Source organism: Petromyzon marinus, chromosome 85 (assembly GCF_048934315.1).
Source record: "Petromyzon marinus isolate PM22_M1 ecotype Great Lakes invasive population chromosome 85, UKy_Petmar_22M1.pri1.0, whole genome shotgun sequence".
In the NCBI taxonomy this organism is placed as follows: Eukaryota; Metazoa; Chordata; class Hyperoartia; order Petromyzontiformes; family Petromyzontidae; genus Petromyzon; species Petromyzon marinus.
The window spans coordinates 6,593,338-6,621,194 of NC_133750.1; the positions used below are offsets into that span (position 1 = coordinate 6,593,338).

At 54.9% G+C, this 27,857-nt stretch overlaps 1 protein-coding gene across 2 annotated transcripts in view; it reads right to left on the reverse strand.

Annotated features, from left to right (window-relative positions):
* LOC116936991 (latrophilin-like protein LAT-2) overlaps positions 1–27,857 on the reverse strand; it is a 65,316-nt gene that overhangs the window by 34,907 nt on the left and 2,552 nt on the right. Inside the window, exon 1 of one of the 2 annotated variants that reach the window (XM_076057935.1) lies at positions 23,072–23,300. The exons of the other annotated variant lie outside the window; for it this stretch is intronic. The gene's annotated coding sequence lies outside the window, so the exon portion shown is untranslated. Of the gene's footprint in view, positions 1–23,071; positions 23,301–27,857 lie in introns of those variants that run through there. 2 annotated transcript variants of the gene reach the window in all.

Below are 27,857 nucleotides of genomic sequence, written 5' to 3' on the forward strand. Positions count from 1 at the left end.
ACTGAGTGAGTAAGTGACTGAGTGACTAAGTGGGTGAGTGACTGAGTGACTGAGTGGGTGACTGAGTAAGTGACTGAGTGGGTGACTGAGAAGACGCAAATTCAGCCAAACAAACTCGACCATCAGGTCAACCAGGCACGATTTTCCCTCAGGGGTGATGGAATTTCCGACGGGAATCGCTAGAAAAACGTTCTAATTCGAGGGTGAGTGAGTGAATGAGTGGGTGAGTGAGTGAGTGGGTGAGTGAGTGACTGAGTGGGTGGGTGAGTGGGTGAGTGGTTGGGTGAGTGGTTGGGTGAGTGAGTGGGTGAGTGAGTGGGTGGGGGGATGAGTGAGTGGGTGAGTGGGTGGGGGGGTGACTGAGTGACTGACTGACTGAGTGACTGACTGAGTGAGTGACTGAGTGGGTGACTGAGAAGACGCAAATCCAGCCAAACAAACTCGACCATCAGGTCAACCAGGCACGATTTTCCCTCAGGGGCGATGGAATTTCCGACGGAAATCGCTAGAAAAACGTTCTAATTCGAGGGTGAGTGAGTGAATGAGTGGGTGAGTGAGTGGGTGAGTGAGTGACTGAGTGGGTGGGTGGGTGAGTGGGTGAGTGGTTGGGTGAGTGGTTGGGTGAGTGAGTGGGTGAGTGAGTGGGTGGGGGGATGAGTGAGTGAGTGGGTGAGTGGGTGGGGGGGTGACTGAGTGACTGACTGACTGAGTGACTGACTGAGTGAGTGACTGAGTGGGTGACTGAGAAGATGCAAATTTAGCCAAACAAACTCGACCATCAGGTCAACAAGGCACGATTTTCCCTCAGCGGTGATGGAATTTCCGACGGGAATCGCTAGAAAAACGTTCTAATTCGAGGTTATCTCCGCACGATGAGCTACAATCTCCCCGCTGGAAGGCGACTTCCCCACGTCAAGAGGGCAGCAGGCGGACTCCCTCAGGGCGCCAAATCCAACAGCGCTCGATAGTTTGAGTTCTTCTGCAGCGAAGAACGTCGACTTTTTACTTTGTTATTGCTGCTACTGTGTTACTACGTGTGGGTGGGTGGGTGAGTGGGTGGGTGGGTGGGGGGGTGAGTGAGTGGGTGGGTGAGTGAGTGGGTGAGTGAGTGGATGAGTGAGTGGGTGAGTGAGTGGGTGGGTGGGTGGGTGAGTGAGTGGGTGAGTGGGTGAGTGAGTGGGTGAGTGAGTGGGTGAGTGAGTGAGTGGGTGGGTGAGTGGGTGGGTGAGTGAGTGAGTGGGTGGGTGAGTGGGTGGGTGGGTGAGTGAGTGGGTGGGTGGGTGAGGGAGTGAGTGAGTGGGTGGGTGAGTGGGTGGGTGGGTGGGTGAGTGAGTGGGTGGGTGAGTGGGTGGGTGGATGGGTGAGTGGGTGAGTGAGTGGGTGAGTGAGTGGGTGAGTGAGTGAGTGGGTGGGTGAGTGGGTGGGTGAGTGAGTGAGTGGGTGGGTGAGTGGGTGGGTGAGTGGGTGAGTGCGTGGGTGAGTGAGTGGGTGGGTGAGTGGGTGGGTGGGTGGGTGAGTGGGTGGGTGTGTTGGTGGGTGAGTGAGTGAGTGGGTGAGTGAGTGGGTGAGTGAGTGGGTGGGTGAGTGAGTGGGTGGGTGGGTGAGTGAGTGAGTGAGTGGGTGAGTGGGTGGGTGAGTGGGTGAGAGAGTGGGTGAGTTGGTGGGTGGGTGAGTGAGTGAGTGATTGAGTGAGTGACTGAGTGAGTGAGTGCGTGGGTGAGTGAGTGGGTGGGTGAGTGGGTGAGTGAGTGGGTGGGTGAGTGGGTGAGTGAGTGAGTGGGTGAGTGAGTGGGTGGATGTGTGAATGAGTGAGTGAGTGGGTGAGTGGGTGAGTGGGTGAGTGAGTGGGTGGGTGACTGACTGAGTGACTGAGTGAGTGACTGAGTGACTGAGTGAGTGACTGAGTGAGTGACTGAGTGAGTGGTTGAGTGACTGAGTGCGTGAGTGAGTGACTGAGTAAGTGACTGAGTGAGTGGGTGATTGAGTGACTGAGTGAGTGACTGAGTGACTGACTGAGTGACTGAGTAAGTGACTGAGTGAGTGGGTGGGTGAGTGGGTGGGTGAGTGAGTGGGTGGGTGAGTGACTGAGTGCGTGAGTGACTGGATGAGTGACTGAGTGACTGACTGAGTGACTGAGTAAGTGACTGAGTAGGTGAGTGAGTGACTGAGTGAGTGACTGAGAAGACGCAAATTCAGCCAAACAAACTCGACCATCAGGTCAACCAGGCACGATTTTCCCTCAGGGGCGATGGAATTTCTGACGGGAATCGCTAGAAAAACGTTCTAATTCGAGGGTGAGTGAGTGAATGAGTGGGTGAGTGAGTGTGTGAATGGATGGGTGGGTGAGTGGGTTAGTGAGTGGGTTAGTGAGTGGGTGGGTGAGTGAGTGAGTGGGTGAGTGGGTGGGTGAATGGGTGGGTGGGTGAGTGAGTGGGAGAGTGAGTGGGTGAGTGGGTTAGTGAGTGAGTGACTGAGTGAGTGGGTCAGTGAGTGGGTGGGTGAGTGAGTGGGTGAGTAAGTGGGTGGGTGAATGAGTGAATGGTTGAGTGACTGACTGAATGAGTGGGTGAGTGAGAAGATGCAAAATCAGCCAAACAAACTCGACCATCAGGTCAAGCAGGCACGATTTTCCCTCAGGGGCGATGGAATTTCTGACGGGAATCGCTAGAAAAACGTTCTAATTCGAGGGTGAGTGAGTGAATGAGTGGGTGAGTGAGTGGGTGAGTGAGTGGGTGGGTGAGTGAGTGGGTGAGTGGGTGAGTGACTGAGTGGGTGAGTGAGTGACTGAGTGAGTGAGTAAGTGGATGAGTGAGTGAGAAGACGCAAATCCAGCCAAACAAACTCGACCATCAGGTCAACAAGGCACGATTTTCCCTCAGGGGCGATGGAATTTCCGACGGGAATCGCTAGAAAAACGTTCTAATTCGAGGTTATCTCCGCACGATGAGCTACAATCTCCCCGCTGGAAGGCGACTTCCCCACGTCAAGAGGGCAGCAGACGGACTCCCTCAGCGCGCCAAATCCAACAGCGGTCGATAGTTTGAGTTCTTCTGCAGCGAAGAACGTCGACTTTTTACTTTGTTATTGCTGCTACTGTGTTACTACGTGTGGGTGGGTGGGTGAGTGAGTGGGTGAGTGAGTGAGTAGGTGGGTGAGTGGGTGAGTGAGTGGGTGGGTGAGTGAGTGGGTGAGTGGGTGAGTGAGTGGGTGGGTGGGTGAGTGGGTGAGTGAGTGAGGGGGTGAGTGGGTGAGTGGGTGAGTGAGTGGATGAGTGAGTGGGTGAGTGAGTGGGTGAGTGAGTGAGTAGGTGAGTGGGTGGGTGGGTGAGTGGGTGGGTGTGTGGGTGGGTGGGTGAGTGAGTGGGTGGGTGGGTGAGTGAGTGGGTGGGTGGGTGGGTGAGTGGGTGGGTGAGTGGGTGAGTGGGTGAGTGAGTGAGTGGGTGGGTGGATGAATGGGTGGGTGAGTGAGTGGGTGAGTGGGTGGGTGGGTGAGTGAGTGGGTGAGTGGGTGGGTGAGTGGGTGGGTGAGTGGGTAAGTGAGTGGGTGAGTGGGTGGGTGAGTGAGTGAGTGGGTGGGTGAGTGGGTGGGTGGGTGAGTGAGTGGGTGAGTGAGTGAGGGGGTGGGTGAGTGAGTGGGTGAGTGGGTGAGTGAGTAGGTGAGTGAGTGAGTGGGTGGGTGAGTGAGTGGTGAGTGGGTGAGTGGGTGAGTGAGTGGGTGGGTGAGTGGTTGAGTGAGTGGATGAGTGGGTGGGTGAGTGAGTGAAGGAGTGAGTGGGTGGGTGAGTGGGTGGATGAGTGTGTGGGTGGGTGAGTGAGTGGGTGAGCGGGTGAGTGACTGAGTGCATGAGTGAGTGGATGAGTGGTTGAGCGAGTGACTGAGTGAGTGGGTGAGTGAGTGGTTGAGTGACTGAGTGAGTGATTGATTGAGTGGGTGAGTGACTGAGTGAGTGACTGAGTGACTGACTGACTGAGAAGACGCAAATCCAGCCAAACAAACTCGACCATCAGGTCAACAAGGCACGATTTTCCCTCAGGGGCGATGGAATTTCCGACGAGAATCGCTAGAAAAACGTTATAATTCGAGGGTGAGTGAGTGAATGAGTGGGTGAGTGAGTGGGTGAGTGAGTGGGTGGGTGAGTGAGTGAGTGGGTGAGTGAGTAAGTGACTGAGTGACTAAGTGGGTGAGTGACTGAGTGAGTAAGTGGATGAGTGAGTGAGAAGACGCAAATCCAGCCAAACAAACTCGACCATGAGGTCAACCAGGCACGATTTTCCCTCAGGGGCGATGGAATTTCCGACGGGAATCGCTAGAAAAACGTTCTAATTCGAGGGTGAGTGAGTGAATGAGTGGGTGAGAGAGTGGGTGGGTGAGTGAGTGGGTGGGTGAGTGAGTGGATGAGTGAGTGACTGATTGACTGAGTGACTGAGTGAGTGAGTGACTGAGTGACTGACTGAGTGGGTGACTGAGAAGACGCAAATCCAGCCAAACAAACTCGACCATCAGGTCAACCAGGCACGATTTTCCCTCAGGGGCGATGGAATTTCCGACGGGAATCGCTAGAAAAACGTTCTAATTCGAGGTTATCTCCGCACGATGAGCTACAATCTCCCCGCTGGAAGGCGACTTCCCCAAGTCAACAGGGCAGCAGGCGGACTCCCTCAGCACGCCAAATCCAACAGCGGTCGTGAGTTTGAGTTCTTCTGCAGCGAAGAACGTCGACTTTTTACTTTGTTATTGCTGCTACTGTGTTACTACGTGTGGGTGGGTGGGTGAGTGAGTGGGTGAGTGAGTGGATGAGTGAGTGACTGAGTGAGTGGGTGAGTTGGTGAGTGAGTGACTGAGTGAGTGACTGAGTGGGTGGGTGAGTGACTGAGTGAGTGACTGAGTGACTGACTGAGTGACTGACTGAGTGGGTGACTGAGAAGATGCAAAATCAGCCAAACAAACTCGACCATCAGGTCAACAAGGCGCGATTTTCCCTCAGGGGCGGTGGAAATTCCGACGGGAATCGCTAGAAAAACGTTGTAATTCGAGGGTGAGTGAGTGAATGAGTGGGTGAGTGAGTGAGTGGGTGAGTGGGTGGGTGAGTGACTGAGTGAGTGAGTGACTGAGTGACTAAGTGACTGAGTGAGTGACTGAGTGAGTGCCTGAGTGAGTGACTGAGTGAGTGACTGAGTGACTGACTGGGTGAGTGACTGAGTGGGTGAGTGAGAAGACGCAAAATCAGTCAAACAAACTCGACCATCAGGTCAACCAGGCACGATTTTCCCTCAGAGGCGATGGAATTTCCGACGGGAATCGCTAGAAAAACGTTCTAATTCGAGGGTGAGTGAGTGAATGAGTGGGTGAGTGGGTGAGTGAGTGGGTGGGTGAGTGACTGAGTGAGTGGATGAGTGAGTGACTGAATGAGTGACTGAGTGAGTGGGTGGGTGAGTGACTGAGTGAGTGGATGAGTGAGAGGGTGGGTGAGTGGGTGGGTGAGTGGGTGGGTGAGTGGGTGGATGAGTGAGTGGATGGGTGAGTGGATGAGTGAGTGAGTGGATGAGTGGGTGAGTGAGTGAGTGGGTGGGGGGGTGGGTGGGTGAGTGGGTGTGTGGGTGAGTGAGTGAGTGGGTGAGTGAGTGGGTGAGTGAGTGAGTGGGTGAGTGGGTGGGTGAGTGAGTGAGTGGGTGGGTGAGTGAGTGGGTGGGTGAGTGGGTGAGTGAGTGAGTGGGTGAGTGAGTGAGTGAGTGGGTGGATGAGTGAGTGAGGGGGTGGATGAGTGGGTGAGTGGGTGAGTGAGTAGGTGAGTGAGTGAGTGGGTGGGTGAGTGGGTGAGTGAGTGGGTGAGTGAGTGGGTGAGTGGGTGAGTGAGTGGGTGAGTGAGTGAGTGAGTGGGTGAGTGGGTGGGTGGGTGGGTGAGTGGGTGTGTGGATGAGTGAGTGGGTGAGTGAGTGGGTGAGTGAGTGAGTGGGTGGGTGAGTGGGTGGGTGAGTGAGTGAGTGAGTGGGTGAGTGAGTGGGTGGGTGGGTGAGTGGGTGAGTGAGTGAGTGGGTGAGTGAGTGAGTGGGTTGATGAGTGAGTGAGGGGGTGGATGAGTGGGTGAGTGGGTGAGTGAGTAGGTGAGTGAGTGAGTGGGTGGGTGAGTGAGTGGTGAGTGAGTGGGTGAGTGGGTGAGTGAGTGGGTGGGTGAGTGAGTGGGTGAATGAGTGGGTGAGTGAGTGAGTGAAGGAGTGGGTGGGTGGATGAGTGAGTGTGTGGGTGAGTGGGTGAGTGAGTGGGTGGGTGAGTGAGTGACTGAGTGAGTGACTGAGTGCGTGAGTGGATGAGTGGTTGAGTGAGCGACTGAGTGAGTGACGGAGTGAGTGACTGAGTGAGTGACTGAGTGAGTGACTGAGTGACTGACTGAGTGGGTGACTGAGAAGATGCAAAATCAGCCAAACAAACTCGACCATCAGGTCAACAAGGCGCGATTTTCCCTCAGGGGCGATGGAATTTCCGACGGGAATCGCTAGAAAAACGTTCTAATTCGAGGTTATCTCCGCACGATGAGCTACAATCTCCCCGCTGGAAGGCGACTTCCCCAAGTCAACAGGGCAGCAGGCGGACTCCCTCAGGGCGCCAAATCCAACAGCGGTCGTGAGTTTGAGTTCTTCTGCAGCGAAGAACGTCGACTTTTTACTTTGTTATTGCTGCTACTGTGTTACTACGTGTGGGTGGGTGGGTGAGTGAGTGGGTGAGTGAGTGGATGAGTGAGTGACTGAGTGAGTGGGTGAGTTGGTGAGTGAGTGAGTGACTGAGTGAGTGACTGAGTGGGTGGGTGAGTGACTGAGTGACTGACTGAGTGACTGACTGACTGGGTGACTGAGAAGATGCAAAATCAGCCAAACAAACTCGACCATCAGGTCAACAAGGCGCGATTTTCCCTCAGGGGCGGTGGAAATTCCGACGGGAATCGCTAGAAAAACGTTCTAATTCGAGGGTGAGTGAGTGAATGAGTGGGTGAGTGGGTGAGTGAGTGGGTGGGTGGGTGACTGAGTAAGTGACTGAGTGACTAAGTGACTGAGTGAGTGACTGAGTGAGTGCCTGAGTGAGTGACTGAGTGAGTGACTGAGTGACTGACTGGGTGAGTGACTGAGTGGGTGAGTGAGAAGACACAAAATCAGTCAAACAAACTCGACCATCAGGTCAACCAGGCACGATTTTCCCTCAGAGGCGATGGAATTTCCGACGGGAATCGCTAGAAAAACGTTCTAATTCGAGGGTGAGTGAGTGAATGAGTGGGTGAGTGGGTGAGTGAGTGGGTGGGTGAGTGACTGAGTGAGTGGATGAGTGAGTGACTGAGTGAGTGACTGAATGAGTGACTGAGTGAGTGGGTGGGTGAGTGACTGAGTGAGTGGATGAGTGAGTGACTGAGTGAGTGACTGAATGAGTGACTGAGTGAGTGGGTGACTGAGTGAGTAAGTGGGTGAGTGAGTGGGTGGGTGAGTGGGTGGGTGGGTGAGTGAATGAGTGGGTGGGTGAGTGGGTGAGTGGGTGAGTGACTGAGTGAGTGACTGAGTGAGTGACTGAGTGGGTGACTGAGAAGACGCAAAATCAGCCAAACAAACTCGACCATCAGGTCAACAAGGCACGATTTTCCCTCAGGGGCGATGGAATTTCCGACGGGAATCGCTAGAAAAACGTTCTAATTCGAGGGTGAGTGAGTGAATGAGTGGGTGAGTGAGTGGGTGAGTGAGTGGGTGAATGGATGGGTGGGTGAGTGGGTTAGTGAGTGGGTTAGTGAGTGGGTGGGTGAGTGAATGAGTGGGTGAGTGAGTGGGTGAGTGAGTGGGTGAATGGGTGGGTGGGTGAGTGAGTGGGTGAGTGAGTGAGTGGGTGAGTGGGTTAGTGAGTGAGTGACTGAGTGAGTGGGTCAGTGAGTGGGTGGGTGAGTGAGTGGGTGAGTGAGTGAGTGGGTGAGTAAGCGGGTGGGTGAGTGGGTGAGTGAGTGGTTGAGTGAGTGAGTGACTGAGTGACTGAATGGGTGACTGAGAATACGCAAAATCAGCCAAACAAACTCGACCATCAGGTCAACCAGGCACGATTTTCCCTCAGAGGCGATGGAATTTCCGACGGGAATCGCTAGAAAAACGTTCTAATTCGAGGTTATCTCCGCACGATGAGCTACAATCTCCCCGCTGGAAGGCGACTTCCCCACGTCAAGAGGGCAGCAGGCGGACTCCCTCAGCGCGCCAAATCCAACAGCGGTCGATAGTTTGAGTTCTTCTGCAGCGAAGAACGTCGACTTTTTACTTTGTTATTGCTGCTACTGTGTTACTACGTGTGGGTGGGTGAGTGGGTGGGTGAGTGGGTGGGTGGGTGGGTGAGTGGGTGAGTGGGTGGGTGGGTGGGTGAGTGAGTGGGTGGGTGAGTGGGTGAGTGAGTGGGTGAGTGAGTGGATGAGTGAGTGGGTGGGTGAGTGGGTGGGTGAGTGGGTGGATGAGTGAGTGGATGGGTGAGTGGGTGGGTGAGTGAGTGGGTGAGTGAGTGGGTGAGTGAGTGGGTGAGTGAGTGAGTGAGTGGGTGAGTGGGTGGGTGAGTGAGTGAGTGGGTGGGTGAGTGGGTGGGTGAGTGGGTGAGTGGGTGGGTGGGTGAGTGGGTGAGTGGGTGGGTGGGTGGGTGAGTGAGTGGGTGGGTGGGTGAGTGGGTGGGTGGGTGAGTGAGTGGGTGGGTGGTTGAGTGAGTGGGTGGGTGAGTGAGTGGGTGGGTGGGTGAGTGAGTGGGTGGGTGAGTGAGTGACTGAGTGACTGACTGAGTAAGTGACTGAGTGGGTGACTGAGAAGATGCAAAATCAGCCAAACAAACTCGACCATCAGGTCAACAAGGCGCGATTTTCCCTCAGGGGCGGTGGAAATTCCGATGGGAATCGCTAGAAAAACGTTGTAATTCGAGGGTGAGTGAGTGAATGAGTGGGTGAGTGGGTGGGTGAGTGAGTGGGTGGGTGAGTGGGTGGGTGAGTGAGTGAGTGGATGGGTGGGTGGGTGAGTGAGTGGGTGAGTGAGTGAATGAGTGACTGAGTGAGTGATTAAGTGGGTGAGTGAGTGAGTGGTTGAGTGACTGACTGAGTGACTGAGTGAGTGGTTGAGTGAGTGAGTGACTGAGTGAGTGACTGAGTGAGTGACTGAGTGGGTGGGTGAGTGACTGAGTGGATGAGTGACTGAGTGAGTGGGTGACTGAGTGAGTAAGTGGGAGAGTGACTGACTGAGTGCGTGACTGAGTAAGTGACTGAGTGAGTGGGTGAGTGAGTGGGTGAGTGACTGAGTGAGTAACTGAGTGAGTGGTTGAGTGACTGAGTGAGTGACTGAGTGGGTGACTGAGAATACGCAAAATCAGCCAAACAAACTCGACCATCAGGTCAACAAGGCACGATTTTCCCTCAGGGGCGATGGAATTTCCGACGGGAATCGCTAGAAAAACGTTCTAATTCGAGTTTGAGTGAATGAATGAGTGGGTGAGTGAGTGAGGGGTTGAGTGGGTGAGTGAGTGGGTGGGTGGGTGAGTGAGTGGGTGAGTGAGTGGGTGGGTGAGTGAGTGGGTGAGTGGGTTAGTGAGTGGGTGGGTGAGTGAATGAGTGGGTGAGTGAGTGGGTGAGTGAGTGGGTGGGTGAATGGGTGGGTGGGTGAGTGAGTGAGTGGGTGAGTGAGTGGGTGAGTGGGTTAGTGAGTGAGTGACTGAGTGAGTGGGTCAGTGAGTGGGTGGGTGAGTGAGTGGGTGAGTAAGTGGGTGGGTGAGTGGGTGAGTGAGTGGTTGAGTGACTAACTGAATGAGTGACTGAGTGGGTGAGTGAGAAGACGCAAATCCAGCCAAACAAACTCGAGCATCAGGTCAACCAGGCACGATTTTCCCTCAGGGGCGATGGAAATTCCGACGGGAATCGCTAGAAAAACGTTCTAATTCGAGGGTGAGTGAGTGAGTGAATGAGTGGGTGGGTGAGTGGGTGGGTGAGTGAGTGGGTGGGTGGATGAGTGAGTGGGTGAGTGGGTGGGTGAGTGAGTGGGTGGGTGAGTGAGTGGGTGGGTGAGTGAGTGAGTGGGTGGGTGAGTGAGTGGGTGAGTGAGTGGATGAGTGACTGAGTGGGTGAGTGAGAAGACGCAAATGCAGCCAAACAAACTCGACCATCAGGTCAACAAGGCGCGATTTTCCCTCAGGGGCGGTGGAATTTCCGACGGGAATCGCTAGAAAAACGTTCTAATTCGAGGGTGAGTGAGTGAATGAGTGGGTGAGTGAGTGAATGAGTGGGTGAGTGAGTGGGTGAGTGAGTGGGTGAGTGAGTGGGTGGGTGAGTGAGTGAGTGGTTGGGTGAGTGGTTGGGTGAGTGAGTGGGTGAGTGAGTGGGTGGGGGGATGAGTGAATGAGTGGGTGAGTGGGTGGGGGGGTGACTGAGTGACTGACTGAGTGAGTGACTGAGTGGGTGAGTGAGAAGACGCAAAATCAGCCAAACAAACTCGACCATCAGGTCAACAAGGCACGATTTTCCCTCAGGGGCGATGGAATTTCCGACGGGAATCGCTAGAAAAACGTTCTAATTCGAGGGTGAGTGAGTGAATGAGTAGGTGAGTGAGTGGGTGAGTGAGTGGGTGAGTGAGTGGGTGGGTGAGTGAGTGAGTGGTTGGGTGAGTGGTTGGGTGAGTGAGTGGGTGAGTGAGTGGGTGGGGGGATGAGTGAATGAGTGGGTGAGTGGGTGGGGGGGTGACTGAGTGACTGACTGAGTGACTGACTGAGTGAGTGACTGAGTGGGTGAGTGAGAAGACGCAAAATCAGCCAAACAAACTCGACCATCAGGTCAACAAGGCACGATTTTCCCTCAGGGGCGATGGAATTTCCGACGGGAATCGCTAGAAAAACGTTCTAATTCGAGGTTATCTCCGCACGATGAGCTACAATCTCCCCGCTGGAAGGCGACTTCCCCACGTCAAGAGGGCAGCAGGCGGACTCCCTCAGCGCGCCAAATCCAACAGCGGTCGATAGTTTGAGTTCTTCTGCAGCGAAGAACGTCGACTTTTTACTTTGTTATTGCTGCTACTGTGTTACTACGTGTGGGTGGGTGGGTGAGTGGGTGGGTGGGTGAGTGGGTGGGTGGGTGAGTGGGTGGGTGAGTGAGTGGGTGGGTGAGTGGGTGAGTGAGTGGGTGAGTGAGTGGATGAGTGAGTGGGTGGGTGAGTGGGTGGGTGAGTGGGTGGATGAGTGAGTGGATGGGTGAGTGGGTGGGTGAGTGAGTGGGTGAGTGAGTGAGTGGATAAGTGGATGAGTGAGTTGGTGAGTGGGTGGGTGGGTGAGTGGGTGGGTGGGTGAGTGAGTGAGTGGGTGAGTGAGTGGGTGGGTGGGTGAGTGGGTGAGTGAGTGAGTGAGTGAAGGAGTGGGTGGGTGAGTGAGTGGGTGGGTGAGTGAGTGAGTGGGTGAGTGAGTGGGTGGGTGGGTGAGTGGGTGAGTGAGTGGGTGAGTGAGTGAGTGGGTGAGTGGGTGGGTGAGTGAGTGAGTGGGTGGGTGAGTGGGTGAGTGAGTGAGTGGGTGGGTGAGTGGGTGAGTGAGTGAGTGGGTGAGTGAGTGGGTGAGTGGGTGGGTGGGTGAGTGGGTGGGTGGGTGGGTGAGTGGGTGGGTGAGTGGGTGGGTGGGTGAGTGGGTGGATGGGTGAGTGGGTGAGTGGGTGAGTGGGTGAGTGAGTGGGTGAGTGAGTGGGTGAGTGAGTGAGTGAGTGGGTGGGTGAGTGGGTGGGTGAGTGAGTGGGTGGGTGAGTGGGTGGGTGGGTGGGTGAGTGGGTGAGTGGGTGGGTGAGTGGGTGAGTGAGTGGGTGAGTGAGTGGGTGAGTGGGTGGGTGGGTGAGTGAGTGAAGGAGTGGGTGGGTGAGTGGGTGGATGAGCGAGTGTGTGGGTGAGTGGGTGAATGAGTGGGTGGGTGAGTGAGTGACTGAGTGCGTGAGTGAGTGGATGAGTGGTTGAGTGAGCGACTGAGTGAGTGACGGAGTGACTGACTGAGTGAGTGACTGAGTGAGTGACTGAGTGACTGGGTGGGTGACTGAGAAGACGCAAAATCAGCCAAACAAAATCGACCATCAGGTCAACAAGGCACGATTTTCCCTCAGGGGCGGTGGAAATTCCGACGGGAATCGCTAGAAAAACGTTCCAATTCGAGGTTATCTCCGCACGATGAGCTACAATCTCCCCGCCGGAAGGCGACTTCCCCACGTCAAGAGGGCATCAGGCGGACTCCCTCAGCGCGCCAAATCCAACAGCGGTCGATAGTTTGAGTTCTTCTGCAGCGAAGAACGTCGACTTTTTACTTTGTTATTGCTGCTACTGTGTTACTACGTGTGGGTGGGGGGGTGAGTGGGTGGGTGGGTGGGGGGGTGAGTGAGTGGGTGGGTGAGTGAGTGGGTGAGTGGGTGGGTGGGTGGGTGAGTGAGTGGGTGAGTGAGTGGATGAGTGAGTGGGTGGGTGAGTGGGTGGGTGAGTGGGTGGATGAGTGAGTGGATGGGTGAGTGGGTGGGTGAGTGAGTGGGTGAGTGAGTGAGTGGGTAAGTGGATGAGTGAGTTGGTGAGTGGGTGGGTGGGTGAGTGGGTGGGTGGGTGAGTGAGTGGGTGAGTGAGTGGGTGGGTGGGTGAGTGGGTGAGTGAGTGAGTGAAGGAGTGGGTGGGTGAGTGAGTGGGTGAGTGAGTGAGTGAGTGGGTGAGTGAGTGGGTGGGTGAGTGGGTGAGTGAGTGGGTGAGTGAGTGAGTGGGTGGGTGAGTGAGTGGGTGGGTGGGTGGGTGAGTGGGTGAGTGAGTGAGTGAGTGAGTGGGTGGGTGAGTGGGTGAGTGAGTGAGTGGGTGAGTGAGTGGGTGAGTGGGTGGGTGGGTGAGGGAGTGAGTGAGTGGGTGGGTGAGTGGGTGGGTGGGTGAGTGGGTGGGTGAGTGGGTGGGTGAGTGGGTGGGTGGGTGAGTGGGTGAGTGGGTGAGTGGGTGAGTGAGTGAGTGGGTGAGTGAGTGAGTGAGTGGGTGGGTGAGTGGGTGGGTGAGTGAGTGCGTGGGTGAGTGGGTGGGTGGGTGGGTGAGTGGGTGAGTGAGTGAGTGGGTGGGTGAGTGGGTGAGTGAGTGGGTGAGTGAGTGGGTGAGTGGGTGGGTGGGTGAGTGAGTGAGTGAAGGAGTGGGTGGGTGAGTGGGTGGATGAGCGAGTGTGTGGGTGAGTGGGTGAATGAGTGGGTGGGTGAGTGAGTGACTGAGTGCGTGAGTGAGTGGATGAGTGGTTGAGTGAGCGACTGAGTGAGTGACGGAGTGACTGACTGAGTGAGTGACTGAGTGAGTGACTGAGTGACTGAGTGGGTGACTGAGAAGACGCAAAATCAGCCAAACAAAATCGACCATCAGGTCAACAAGGCACGATTTTCCCTCAGGGGCGATGGAATTTCCGACGGGAATCGCTAGAAAAACGTTCTAATTCGAGGTTATCTCCGCACGATGAGCTACAATCTCCCCGCTGGAAGGCGACTTCCCCACGTTCAGAGGGCAGCAGGCGGACTCCCTCAGCGCGCCAAATCCAACAGCGGTCGATAGTTTGAGTTCTTCTGCAGCGAAGAACGTCGACTTTTTACTTTGTTATTGCTGCTACTGTGTTACTACGTGTGGGTTGGTGGGTGGGTGAGTGAGTGGGTGGATGAGTGAGTGAGTGGGTGGGTGGGTGAGTGGGTGGGTGAGTGGGTGGGTGGGTGAGTGGGTGGGTGGGTGAGTGGGTGGGTGAGTGGGTGGGTGAGTGAGTGGGTGGGTGAGTGGGTGGGTGAGTGGGTGAGAGAGTGAGTGGGTGAGTGAGTGGATGAGTGAGTGGGTGGGTGAGTGAGTGGGTGGGTGAGTGGGTGAGTGTATAGGTGAATGAGTGGGTGGGTGAGTGAGTGGGTGGGTGAGTGAGTGGGTGAGTGAGTGAGTGGGTGGGTGGGTGAGTGAGTGGGTGGGTGGGTGGGTGATTGACTGAGTGAGTGGGTGAGTGAGTGGGTGAGTGGGTGAGAGAGGGAGTGGGTGAGTGAGTGGGTGAGTGAGTGCGTGAGGGGGTGGATGAGTGGGTGAGTGGGTGAGTGAGTAGGTGAGTGAGGGGGTGGGTGAGTGAGTGGTGAGTGAGTGGGTGAGTGGGTGAGTGAGTGGGTGGGTGAGTGAGTGAGTGAATGCGTGGGTGAGTGAGTGAGTGAGTGAAGGAGTGGGTGGGTGAGTGGGTGGATGAGTGAGTGTGTGGGTGAGTGGGTGAGTGAGTGGGTGGGTGAGTGAGTGACTGAGTGAGTGAGTGACTGAGTGCGTGAGTGAGTGGATGAGTGGTTGAGTGAGCGACTGAGTGAGTGACGGAGTGAGTGACTGAGTGAGTGACTGAGTGAGTGACTGAGTGACTGACTGAGTGGGTGACTGAGAAGATGCAAAATCAGCCTAACAAACTCGACCATCAGGTCAACAAGGCGCGATTTTCCCTCAGGGGCGGTGGAAATTCCGACGGGAATCGCTAGAAAAACGTTGTAATTCGAGGGTGAGTGAGTGAATGAGTGGGTGAGTGAGTGAGTGGGTGAGTGGGTGGGTGAGTGACTGAGTGAGTGAGTGACTGAGTGACTAAGTGACTGAGTGAGTGACTGAGTGAGTGCCTGAGTGAGTGACTGAGTGAGTGACTGAGTGACTGACTGGGTGAGTGACTGAGTGGGTGAGTGAGAAGACGCAAAATCAGTCAAACAAACTCGACCATCAGGTCAACCAGGCACGATTTTCCCTCAGAGGCGATGGAATTTCCGACGGGAATCGCTAGAAAAACGTTCTAATTCGAGGGTGAGTGAGTGAATGAGTGGGTGAGTGGGTGAGTGAGTGGGTGGGTGAGTGACTGAGTGAGTGGATGAGTGAGTGACTGAATGAGTGACTGAGTGAGTGGGTGGGTGAGTGACTGAGTGAGTGGATGAGTGAGAGGGTGGGTGAGTGGGTGGGTGAGTGGGTGGGTGAGTGGGTGGATGAGTGAGTGGATGGGTGAGTGGATGAGTGAGTGAGTGGATGAGTGGGTGAGTGAGTGAGTGGGTGGGGGGGTGGGTGGGTGAGTGGGTGTGTGGGTGAGTGAGTGAGTGGGTGAGTGAGTGGGTGAGTGAGTGAGTGGGTGAGTGGGTGGGTGAGTGAGTGAGTGGGTGGGTGAGTGAGTGGGTGGGTGAGTGGGTGAGTGAGTGAGTGGGTGAGTGAGTGAGTGAGTGGGTGGATGAGTGAGTGAGGGGGTGGATGAGTGGGTGAGTGGGTGAGTGAGTAGGTGAGTGAGTGAGTGGGTGGGTGAGTGGGTGAGTGAGTGGGTGAGTGAGTGGGTGAGTGGGTGAGTGAGTGGGTGAGTGAGTGAGTGAGTGGGTGAGTGGGTGGGTGGGTGGGTGAGTGGGTGTGTGGATGAGTGAGTGGGTGAGTGAGTGGGTGAGTGAGTGAGTGGGTGGGTGAGTGGGTGGGTGAGTGAGTGAGTGAGTGGGTGAGTGAGTGGGTGGGTGGGTGAGTGGGTGAGTGAGTGAGTGGGTGAGTGAGTGAGTGGGTTGATGAGTGAGTGAGGGGGTGGATGAGTGGGTGAGTGGGTGAGTGAGTAGGTGAGTGAGTGAGTGGGTGGGTGAGTGAGTGGTGAGTGAGTGGGTGAGTGGGTGAGTGAGTGGGTGGGTGAGTGAGTGGGTGAATGAGTGGGTGAGTGAGTGAGTGAAGGAGTGGGTGGGTGGATGAGTGAGTGTGTGGGTGAGTGGGTGAGTGAGTGGGTGGGTGAGTGAGTGACTGAGTGAGTGACTGAGTGCGTGAGTGGATGAGTGGTTGAGTGAGCGACTGAGTGAGTGACGGAGTGAGTGACTGAGTGAGTGACTGAGTGAGTGACTGAGTGACTGACTGAGTGGGTGACTGAGAAGATGCAAAATCAGCCAAACAAACTCGACCATCAGGTCAACAAGGCGCGATTTTCCCTCAGGGGCGATGGAATTTCCGACGGGAATCGCTAGAAAAACGTTCTAATTCGAGGGTGAGTGAGTGAATGAGTGGGTGAGTGAGTGAGTGGGTGAGTGAGTGGTGAGTGACTGAGTGCGTGAGTGACTGAGTGAGTGACTGAGTGAGTGACTGAGTGACTGAGTGACTGAGTGACTGAGTGGGTGAGTGAGTGAGTGGTTGAGTGAGTGAGTGACTGAGTGACTGAATGGGTGACTAAGAATACGCAAAATCAGCCAAACAAACTCGACCATCAGGTCAACAAGGCACGATTTTCCCTCAGGGGCGATGGAATTTCCGACGGGAATCGCTAGAAAAACGTTCCAATTCGAGGTTATCTCCGCACGATGAGCTACAATCTCCCCGCCGGAAGGCGACTTCCCCACGTCAAGAGGGCAGCAGGCGGACTCCCTCAGCACGCCAAATCCAACAGCGGTCGATAGTTTGAGTTCTTCTGCAGCGAAGAACGTCGACTTTTTACTTTGTTATTGCTGCTACTGTGTTACTACGTGTGGGTGGGGGGGTGAGTGGGTGGGTGAGTGGGTGGGTGGGTGAGTGAGTGGATGAGTGAGTGGGTGAGTGAGTGGATGAGTGAGTGGATAAGTGAGTGGGTGGGTGAGTGGGTGGGTGAGTGGGTGGATGAGTGAGTGGATGGGTGAGTGGGTGGGTGAGTGAGTGGGTGAGTGAGTGAGTGGGTAAGTGGATGAGTGAGTTGGTGAGTGGGTGGGTGGGTGAGTGGGTGAGTGAGTGAGTGGGTGAGTGAGTGGGTGGGTGGGTGAGTGGGTGAGTGAGTGAGTGAAGGAGTGGGTGGGTGAGTGAGTGGGTGGGTGAGTGAGTGAGTGGGTGAGTGAGTGGGTGGGTGGGTGAGTGGGTGAGTGAGTGGGTGAGTGAGTGAGTGGGTGGGTGAGTGGGTGGGTGAGTGAGTGAGTGAGTGGGTGGGTGGGTGGGTGAGTGGGTGAGTGAGTGAGTGGGTGGGTGAGTGGGTGAGTGAGTAAGTGGGTGAGTGAGTAGGTGAGTGGGTGGGTGGGTGAGTGGGTGGGTGAGGGAGTGAGTGAGTGGGTGGGTGAGTGGGTGGGTGGGTGGGTGAGTGGGTGGGTGAGTGGGTGGGTGGGTGAGTGGGTGGGTGGATGGGTGAGTGGGTGAGTGGGTGAGTGAGTGAGTGGGTGAGTGAGTGAGTGAGTGGGTGGGTGAGTGAGTGAGTGGGTGGGTGAGTGGGTGGGTGGGTGGGTGAGTGGGTGAGTGAGTGAGTGGGTGAGTGGGTGAGTGAGTGGGTGAGTGAGTGGGTGAGTGGGTGGGTGGGTGAGTGAGTGAGTGGGTGGGTGAGTGGGTAAGTGGGTGGGTGAGTGACTGAGTGAGTGACTGAGTGAGTGCGTGGGTGAGTGAGTGGCTGAGTGAGTGACTGAGTAAGTGACTGACTAAGTGACTGAGTGGGTGACTGAGAAGATGCAAAATCAGCCAAACAAACTCGACCATCAGGTCAACCAGGCACTATTTTCCCTCAGGGGCGATGGAATTTCCGACGGGAATCGCTAGAAAAACGTTCTAATTCGAGGGTGAGTGAGTGAATGAGTGGGTGAGTGAGTGGGTGAGTGAGTGAGTGGGTGGGGGGGGTGACTGAGTGACTGACTGACTGAGTGACTGACTGAGTGAGTGACTGAGTGGGTGACTGAGAAGACGCAAATTCAGCCAAACAAACTCGACCATCAGGTCAACCAGGCACGATTTTCCCTCAGGGGCGATGGAATTTCCGATGGGAATCGCTAGAAAAACGTTCTAATTCGAGGTTATCTCCGCACGATGAGCTACAATCTCCCCGCTGGAAGGCGACTTCCCCACGTCAAGAGGGCAGCAGGCGGACTCCCTCAGCGCGCCAAATCCAACAGCGGTCGATAGTTTGAGTTCTTCTGCAGCGAAGAACGTCGACTTTTTACTTTGTTATTGCTGCTACTGTGTTACTACGTGTGGGTGGGTGGGTGAGTGGGTGGGTGGGTGAGTGAGTGGGTGGGTGAGTGAGTGGATGAGTGAGTGAGTGGATGAGTGAGTGACTGAGTGAGTTGGTGAGTTGGTGAGTGAGTGAGTGACTGAGTGAGTGACTGAGTGGGTGGGTGAGTGACTGAGTGAGTGACTGAGTGACTGACTGAGTGAGTGAGTGACTGAGTGGGTGAGTGAGAAGATGCAAATTCAGCCAAACAAACTCGACCATCAGGTCAACCAGGCACGATTTTCCCTCAGGGGCGATGGAATTTCCGACGGGAATCGCTAGAAAAACGTTCTAATTCGAGGGTGAGTGAGTGAGTGGGTGAGTGAGTGGGTGGGTGAGTGGTGAGTGACTGAGTGAGTGACTGAGTGAGTGAGTGGGTGCGTGAGTGACTAAGTGACTGAGTGAGTGACTGAGTGAGTGACTGACTGAGTGAGTGACTGAGTGGGTGACTGAGAATACGCAAAATCAGCAAAACAAACTCGACCATCAGGTCAACAAGACGCGATTTTCCCTCAGGGGCGGTGGAAATTCCGACGGGAATCGCTAGAAAAACGTTCTAATTCGAGGTTATCTCTGCACGATGAGCTACAATCTCCCCGCTGGAAGGCGACTTCCCCACGTCAAGAGGGCATCAGGCGGACTCCCTCAGCGCGCCAAATCCAACAGCGGTCGATAGTTTGAGTTCTTCTGCAGCGAAGAACGTCGACTTTTTACTTTGTTATTGCTGCAACTGTGTTACTACGTGTGGGTTGGTGGGTGGGTGAGTGAGTGGATGAGTGAGGGGGTGGGTGAGTGGGTGAGTGCATGGGTGAGTGGGTGGGTGGGTGAGTGGGTGAGTGAGTGGATGAGTGAGTGGGTGAGTGAGTGGGTGAGTGAGTGGGTGAGTGAGTGAGTGGGTGAGTGAGTGGGTGAGTGGGTGAGTGAGTGAGTGGGTGGGTGAGTGGGTGAGTGGGTGGGTGAGTGGGTGAGTGAGTGGGTGACTGGGTGAGTGAGTAGGTGAGTGAGTGAGTGGGTGGGTGAGTGAGTGGTGAGTGGGTGAGTGAGTGGGTGGGTGGGTGAGTAAGTGGGTGAGTGACTGACTGAGTGCGTGAGTGAGTGACTGAGTAAGTGACTGAGTGAGTGGGTGAGTGAGTGGGTGAGTGACTGAGTGAGTGACTGAGTGACTGACTGAGTGACTGACGGAGTGGGTGACTGAGAAGATGCAAAATCAGCCAAACAAACTCGACCATCAGGTCAACAAGGCGCGATTTTCCCTCAGGGGCGGTGGAAATTCCGACGGGAATCGCTAGAAAAACGTTCTAATTCGAGGGTGAGTGAGTGAATGAGTGGGTGAGTGAGTGAGTGGGTGAGTGGGTGAGTGAGTGGATGAGTGAGTGGTGAGTGACTGAGTGCGTGAGTGACTGAGTGACTGACTGAGTGACTGACTGAGTGACTGAGTGAGTGACTGAGTGACTGAGTGGGTGAATGAGAAGACGCAAATTTAGCCAAACAACCTCGAGCATCAGGTCAACAAGGCACGATTTTCCCTCAGGGGCGATGGAATTTCTGACGGGAATCGCTAGCAAAACGTTCTAATTCGAGGGTGAGTGAGTGAATGAGTGGTTGAGTGAATGGGTGAGTGAGTGGGTGAATGGATGGGTGGGTGAGTGGGTTAGTGAGTGGGTTAGTGAGTTGGTGGGTGAGTGAATGAGTGGGTGAGTGAGTGGGTGAGTGGGTGGGGGAATGGGTGGGTGGGTGAGTGAGTGGGTGAGTGAGTGGGTGAGTGGGTGAGTGGGTTAGTGAGTGAGTGACTGAGTGAGTGGGTCAGTGAGTGGGTGGGTGAGTGAGTGGGTGAGTAAGTGGGTGGGTGAGTGGGTGAGTGAGTGAGTGAGTGGTTGAGTGACTGACTGAATGAGTGACTGAGTGGGTGAGTGAGAAGACGCAAAATCAGCCAAACAAACTCGACCATCAGGTCAACCAGGCACGATTTTCCCTCAGAGGCGACGGAATTTCCGACGGGAATCGCTAGAAAAACGTTCTAATTCTAGGGTGAGTGAGTGAGTGGGTGAGTGGGTGGGTGAGTGGTGAGTGACTGAGTGAGTGACTGAGTGAGTGAGTGGGTGCGTGAGTGACTAAGTGACTGAGTGAGTGACTGAGTGAGTGACTGACTGACCGAGTGACTGAGTGGGTGACTGAGAATACGCAAAATCAGCCAAACAAACTCGACCATCAGGTCAACAAGACGCGATTTTCGCTCAGGGGCGGTGGAAATTCCGACGGGAATCGATAGAAAAACGTTGTAATTCGAGGGTGAGTGAGTGAATGAGTGGGTGAGTGAGTGAGTGGGTGAGTGGGTGAGTGAGTGGATGAGTGAGTGGTGAGTGACTGAGTGCGTGAGTGAGTGACTGAGTGACTGACTGAGTGACTGACTGAGTGAGTAAGTGACTGAGTGACTGATTGAGTGAGTGGGTAAGTGAGTGACTGAGTGACTGACTGAGTGAGTGACTGAGTGAGTGAATGAGTGACTGAGTGGGTGACTGAGAATACGCAAATTCAGCCAAACAAACTCGACCATCAGGTCAACAAGGCACGATTTTCCCTCAGGGGCGATGGAATTTCCGACGGGAATCGCTAGAAAAACGTTCTAATTCGAGGTTATCTCCGCACAATGAGCTACAATCTCCCCGCTGGAAGGCGACTTCCCCACGTCAAGAGGGCAGCAGGCGGACTCCCTCAGCGCACCAAATCCAACAGCGGTCGATAGTTTGAGTTCTTCTGCAGCGAAGAACGTCGACTTTTTACTTTGTTATTGCTGCTACTGTGTTACTACGTGTGGGTGGGTGGGGGGGTGAGTGGGTGGGTGGGTGAGTGAGTGGGTGAGTGGGTGGGTGAGTGGGTGAGTGGGTGAGTGAGTGGGTGGGTGAGTGGGTGGGTGGGTGAGTGAGTGGGTGAGTGGGTGAGTGAGTGGGTGGGTGATTGAGTGGGTGAGTGGGTGGGTGAGTGAATGGATGAGTGAGTGGATGGGTGAGTGAGTGGATGAGTGGGTGAGTGAGTGAGTGGTTGAGCGGGTGGGTGAAGGACGAATAAGTAAACGAACGGAACCAAATAAAGTTTGAACGAAACGTCTACAAATACCACAGCCGGGTAGCTCACCGCCACTTTTCCCTCAGTGGCGGCGAAATTTTTTGCTCTAAGTCATTCAACTGTATGGTGAATGAGTGAATGGGTGAATGAGTGAGTGAATGAATGAAACTACTACAAAAACCACAGCCGGGTAGCTCACCGCCACTTTTCCCTCAGCAGCGGCGAAATTTTTGCTCTAAGTCATTCAACTGAATGGTGAATGAGTGACGGACGAGTGAATGAATGAATGAAACGTCTACAAATACCACAGCCGGGTAGCTCACCGCCACTTTTCCCTCAGTGGCGGCGAAATTTTTTGCTCTAAGTCATTCAACTGTATGGTGAATGAGTGAATGGGTGAATGAGTGAGTGAATGAATGAAACTACTACAAAAACCACAGCCGGGTAGCTCACCGCCACTTTTCCCTCAGCAGCGGCGAAATTTTTGCACTTAGTCATTCAACTGTATGGTGAATGAGTGAATGAGTGAATGAATGAATGAACGAAACTTCTACAAACACCACAGCCGGGTAGCTCACCGCCACTTTTCCCTCAGCGGCGGTGAAATTTTTGCTCTAAGTCATTCAACTGTAAGGTGAATGAGTGAATGAATGACGGAATGAGTGAATGACTGAATGAACGAAACGTCTGCAAAAAAACCACAGCCGGGTAGCTCACCGCCACTTTTCCCTCAGCGGCGGCGAATTTTTTCCTCTAAGTCATTCAACTGTAAGGTGAATGAGTGAATGAATGAATGACGGAATGAGTGAATGAATGAACGAAACGTCTGCAAAAAAACCACAGCCGGGTAGCTCACCGCCACTTTTCCCTCAGCGGCGGCGAAATTTTTCCTCTAAGTCATTCAACTGTAAGGTGAATGAGTGAATGAATGACGGAATGAGTGAATGAACGAAACGTCTGCAAAAAACCACAGCCGGGTAGCTCACCGCCACTTTTCCCTCAGCGGCGGTGAAATTTTTGCTCTAAGTCATTCAACTGTAAGGTGAATGAGTGAATGAATGACGGAATGAGTGAATGACTGAATGAACGAAACGTCTGCAAAAAAACCACAGCCGGGTAGCTCACCGCCACTTTTCCCTCAGCGGCGGCGAAATTTTTCCTCTAAGTCATTCAACTGTAAGGTGAATGAGTGAATGAATGACGGAATGAGTGAATGACTGAATGAACGAAACGTCTGCAAAAAAAACCACAGCCGGGTAGCTCACCGCCACTTTTCCCTCAGCGGCGGTGAAATTTTTGCTCTAAGTCATTCAACTGTAAGGTGAATGAGTGAATGAATGAATGACGGAATGAGTGAATGACTGAATGAACGAAACGTCTGCAAAAAAAACCACAGCCGGGTAGCTCACCGCCACTTTTCCCTCAGCGGCGGTTAAATTTTTGCTCTAAGTCATTCAACTGTAAAGTGAATGAGTGAATGAATGAATGACGGAATGAGTGAATGACTGAATGAACGAAACGTCTGCAAAAAAACCACAGCCGGGTAGCTCACCGCCACTTTTCCTTCAGCGGCGGCGAAATTTTTGCTCTAAGTCATTCAACTGTAAGGTGAATGAGTGAATGAATGAATGACGGAATGAGTGAATGAATGAACGAAACGTCTGCAAAAAAACCACAGCCGGGTAGCTCACCGCCACTTTTCCCTCAGCGGCGGCGAAATTTTTCCTCTAAGTCATTCAACTGTAAGGTGAATGAGTGAATGAATGAATGACGGAATGAGTGAATGACTGAATGAAACGTCTGCAAAAAAAAACACAGCCGGGTAGCTCACCGCCACTTTTCCCTCAGCGGCGGTTAAATTTTTGCTCTAAGTCATTCAACTGTATGGTGAATGAGTGAATGGGTGAATGAGTGAATGCATGAACGAAACTTCTACAAATACCACAGCCGGGTAGCTCACCGCCACTTTTCCCTCAGCGGCGGTTAAATTTTTGCTCTAAGTCATTCAACTGTATGGTGAATGAGTGAATGGGTGAATGAGTGAATGCATGAACGAAACTTCTACAAATACCACAGCCGGGTAGCTCACCGCCACTTTTCCCTCAGCGGCGGTGAAATCCGACGGGGGGGGGGAAAAAAAAAGTCGATTTCGCCTCGGCAACGAGAACTACAAAACAACAAAATCAGCGGCGTCGGCGGCGGCGGCGGCGGCTGGGAACTTCGTCGCCACTTTCCCGCGCAGTGGACGCGGGGGCCCAGCGGCGGCGGCGGCGGGGACGGCGGCGAGCGACCGAGCGACCCCGAAGGCGTCGAGCGGCGTCTGCGGACGGGGCCGAAGCAGCCGCCGCCTCAAATTCTCTCAACTCCAAGTCGACTCAACCCAAACCCCCCGTCCCTCCCGTCACCCTCCTCCTTCCTGTCCCCCTCCTCCCTGTCCCCTCCCTCATCTCCTTCCTGTCCCCTCCTTCACCTCCTTCCTGTCCCCTCCTTCACCTCCTTCCTGTCAACTCCTTCACCTCAATTCCTTCACCTCAACTCCTTCACCTCAACTCCTTCAACTCCTTCACCTCAACTCCTTCACCTCAACTCCTTCAACTCCTTCACCTCAACTCCTTCAACTCCTTCACCTCAACTCCTTCACCTCAACTCCTTCAACTCCTTCAACTCAACTCCTTCACCTCAACTCCTTCACCTCAACTCCTTCACCTCAACTCCTTCAACTCAACTCCTTCAACTCCTTCACCTCAACTCCTTCAACTCCTTCACCTCAACTCCTTCACCTCAACTCCTTCAACTCCTTCACCTCAACTCCTTCACCTCCTTCACCTCCTTCACCTCAACTCCTTCAACTCCTTCACCTCAACTCCTTCAACTCAACTCCTTCAACTCAACTCCTTCAACTCCTTCAACTCAACTCCTTCAACTCCTTCACCTCAACTCCTTCAACTCCTTCACCTCAACTCCTTCAACTCAACTCCTTCACCTCAACTCCTTCAACTCCTTCACCTCAACTCCTTCAACTCCTTCACCTCAACTCCTTCACCTCAACTCCTTCAACTCCTTCACCTCAACTCCTTCACCTCCTTCACCTCAACTCCTTCAACTCCTTCACCTCAACTCCTTCAACTCCTTCACCTCAACTCCTTCAACTCAACTCCTTCACCTCAACTCCTTCAACTCAACTCCTTCAACTCCTTCACCTCAACTCCTTCAACTCCTTCACCTCAACTCCTTCAACTCCTTCACCTCAACTCCTTCAACTCAACTCCTTCACCTCAACTCCTTCAACTCCTTCACCTCAACTCCTTCAACTCCTTCACCTCAACTCCTTCACCTCAACTCCTTCAACTCCTTCAACTCAACTCCTTCACCTCAACTCCTTCAACTCCTTCAACTCAACTCCTTCACCTCAACTCCTTCAACTCCTTCACCTCAACTCCTTCAACTCCTTCACCTCAACTCCTTCAACTCCTTCACCTCAACTCCTTCACTCACTCCTCCTAGGCAGCTGGGTGAGTAGCTGGGTAGGTAGCTGGGTAGCTGGGTAGCTGGGTGGGTAGCTGGGTGGGTAGCTGGGTAGCTGGGTGGGTAGCAGGGTAGCTGGGTAGGGTAGCTGGGTAGGTAGCTGGGTGGGTAGCTGGGTAGTTGGGTAGGTAGCTGGGTGGGTAGCTGGGTAGGTAGCTGGGTGGGTAGCTGGGTAGGTAGCTGGGTAGGTAGCTGGGTAGGTAGCTGGGTAGCTGGGTAGGTAGCTGGGTAGGTAGCTGGGTAGCTGGGTAGGTAGCTGGGTAGGTAGCTGGGTAGCTGGGTAGGTAGCTGGGTAGGTAGCTGGGTGGGTAGCTGGGTAGGTAGCTGGGTAGGTAGCTGGGTAGGTAGCTGGGTGGGTAGCTGGGTAGGTAGCTGGATAGGTAGCTGGGTGGGTAGCTGGGTAGGTAGCTGGGTAGGTAGCTGGGTAGCTGGGTAGGTAGCTGGGTGGGTAGCTGGGTAGGTAGCTGGGTGGGTAGCTGGGTAGCTGGGTAGGTAGCTGGGTAGCTGGGTAGGTAGCTGGGTAGGAAGCTGGGTAGGTAGATGGGTGGGTAGCTGGGTAGGTAGCTGGGTAGCTGGGTAGGTAGCTGGGTGGGTAGCTGGGTAGGTAGCTGGGTAGCTGGGTGGGTAGCTGGGTAGGTAGCTGGGTAGCTGGGTAGGTAGCTGGGTAGGTAGCTGGGTAGCTGGGTAGGTAGCTGGGTGGGTAGCTGGGTAGCTGGGTAGGTAGATGGGTGGGTAGCTGGGTAGGTAGCTGGGTAGGTAGCTGGGTAGCTGGGTGGGTAGCTGGGTAGGTAGCTGGGTAGGTAGCTGGGTAGGTAGCTGGGTGGGTAGCTGGGTGGGTAGCTGGGTAGTTGGGTAGGTAGCTGGGTAGTTGGGTAGGTAGCTGGGTGGGTAGCTGGGTAGGTAGCTGGGTAGGTAGCTGGGTGGGTAGCTGCGTGGGTAGCTGGGTGGGTAGCTGGGTAGGTAGCTGGGTAGTTGGGTAGGTAGCTGGGTGGGTAGCTGGGTAGGTAGCTGGGTAGTTGGGTAGGTAGCTGGGTAGCTGGGTGGGTAGCTGGGTAGGTAGCTGGGTAGGTAGCAGGGTAGGTAGCTGGGTGGGTAGCTGGGTAGGTAGCTGGGTGGGTAGCTGAGTAGGTAGCTGGGTAGGTAGCTGGGTGTGTAGCTGGGTGGGTAGCTGGGTGGGTAGCTTGGTAGCTGGGTAGGTAGCTGGGTAAGTAGCTGGGTAGGTAGCTGGGTGGGTAGCTGGGTAGCTGGGTGGGTAGCTGGGTGGGTAGCTGGGTAGGTAGCTGGGTAGGTAGCTGAGTAGGTAGCTGGGTAGCTGGGTAAGTAGCTGGGTAGGTAGCTGGGTGGGTAGCTGGGTAGGTAGCTGGGTGGGTAGCTGGGTAAGTAGCTGAGTAGGTAGCTGGGTAGCTAGCTGGGTAGGTAGCTGGGTGGGTAGCTGGGTAGGTAGCTGGGTGGGTAGTTGGGTAGGTAGCTGGGTAGGTAGCTGGGTAGGTAGCTGGGTGGGTAGCTGGGTAGGTAGCTGGGTGGGTAGCTGGGTAGGTAGCTGGGTAGGTAGCTGGGTAGCTGGGTAGCTGGGTGGGTAGCTGGGTAAGTAGCTGGGTAGGGAGCTGGGTAGGTAGCTGGGTAGGTAGCTGGGTGGGTAGCTGGGTGGGTAGCTGGGTAGGGTAGCTGGGTAGGTAGCTGGGTGGGTAGCTGGGTGGGTAGCTGGGTAGGTAGCTGGGTAGCTGGGTAGGTAGCTGGGTGGGTAGCTGGGTGGGTAGCTGGGTAGGTAGCTGGGTGGGTAGCTGGGTAGGTAGCTGGGTAGCTGGGTAGGTAGCTGGGTGGGTAGCTGGGTGGGTAGCTGGGTGGGAAGCTGGCTGGGTAGCTGGGTAGGTAGCTGGGTAGCTGGGTAGGTAGCTGAGTGGGTAGCTGGGTAGGTAGCTGGCTGGGTAGCTGGGTAGCTGGGTAGGTAGCCGAGTAGGTAGCTGGATGGGTAGCTGGGAAGTTAGCTGGGTAGGTAGCTGGGTAGCTGGGTAGGTAGCTGGGTAGGTAGCTGGGTGGGTAGCTGGGTAGGTAGCTGGGTGGATAGCTGGGTAGGTAGCTGGATAGCTGGGTAGGTAGCTGTGTGGGTAGCTGGGTGGGTAGCTGGGTAGGTAGCTGGGTAGCTGGGTAGGTAGCTGGGTGGGTAGCTGGGTAGGTAGCTGGGTAGGTAGCTGGGTAGCTGGGTAGGTAGCTGGGTAGGTAGCTGGGTAGTTGGGTAGGTAGCTGGGTAGTTGGGTAGGTAGCTGGGTAGTTGGGTAGCTAGCTGGGTAGGTAGCTGGGTGGGTAGCTGGGTAGGTAGCTGGTTAGGTAGCTGGGTGGGTAGCTGGGTAGCTGGGTGGGTAGCTGGGTAGGTAGCTGGGTAGTTGGGTAGATAGCTGGGTGGGTAGCTGGGTAGGTAGCTGGGTAGTTGGGTAGGTAGCTGGGTAGCTGGGTGGGTAGCTGGGTAGGTAGCTGGGTAGGTAGCTGGGTGGGTAGTTGGGTAGATAGCTGGGTAGCTGGGTAGGTAGCTGGGTAGCTGGATAGGTAGCTGGGTAGGTAGCTGGGTAGGTAGCTGAGTGGGTAGCTGGGTGGGTAGTTGGGTAGGTAGCTGGGTAGGTAGCTGGGTGGGTAGCTGGGTGGATAGCTGGGTAGGTAGCTGGGTAGGTAGCTGGGTAGCTGGGTAGGTAGCTGGGTGGGTAGCTGGGTAGGTAGCTGGGTAGCTGGGTAGGTAGCTGGGTAAGTAGCTGGGTGGGTAGCTGGGTGGGTAGCTGGGTAGCTGGGTGGGTAGCTGGGTGGGTAGCTGGGTAGGTAGCTGGGTAGCTGGGTAGGTAGCTGGGTAGCTGGGTAGGTAGCTGAGTAAGTAGCTGGGTAGCTGGGTAGGTAGCTGGGTAGGTAGCTGGGTGGGTAGCTGGGTAGCTGGGTGGGTAGCTGGGTGGGTAGCTGGGTAGCTGGGTAGGTAGCTGGGTAAGTAGCTGGGTAGGTAGCTGTGTAGGTAGCTGAGTAGGTAGCTGGGTAGCTGGGTAAGTAGCTGGGTAGGTAGCTGGGTGGGTAGCTGGGTAGGTAGCTGGGTGGGTAGCTGGGTAGGTAGCTGAGCAGGTAGCTGGGTAGCTGGGTAGGTAGCTGGGTAGTTGGGTAGGTAGCTGGGTAGGTAACTGGGTAGGTAGCTGGGTAGGTAGCTGGGTGGGTAGCTGGGTGGGTAGCTGGGTAGGTAGCTGGGTAGCTGGGTAGGTAGCTGGGTAGCTGGGTAGCTGGGTAGGTAGCTGGGTAGGTAGCTGGGTAAGTAGCTGGGTGGGTAGCAGGGTGGGTAGCTGGGTAGGTAGCTGGGTAGGTAGCTGAGTGGGTAGTTGGGTAGG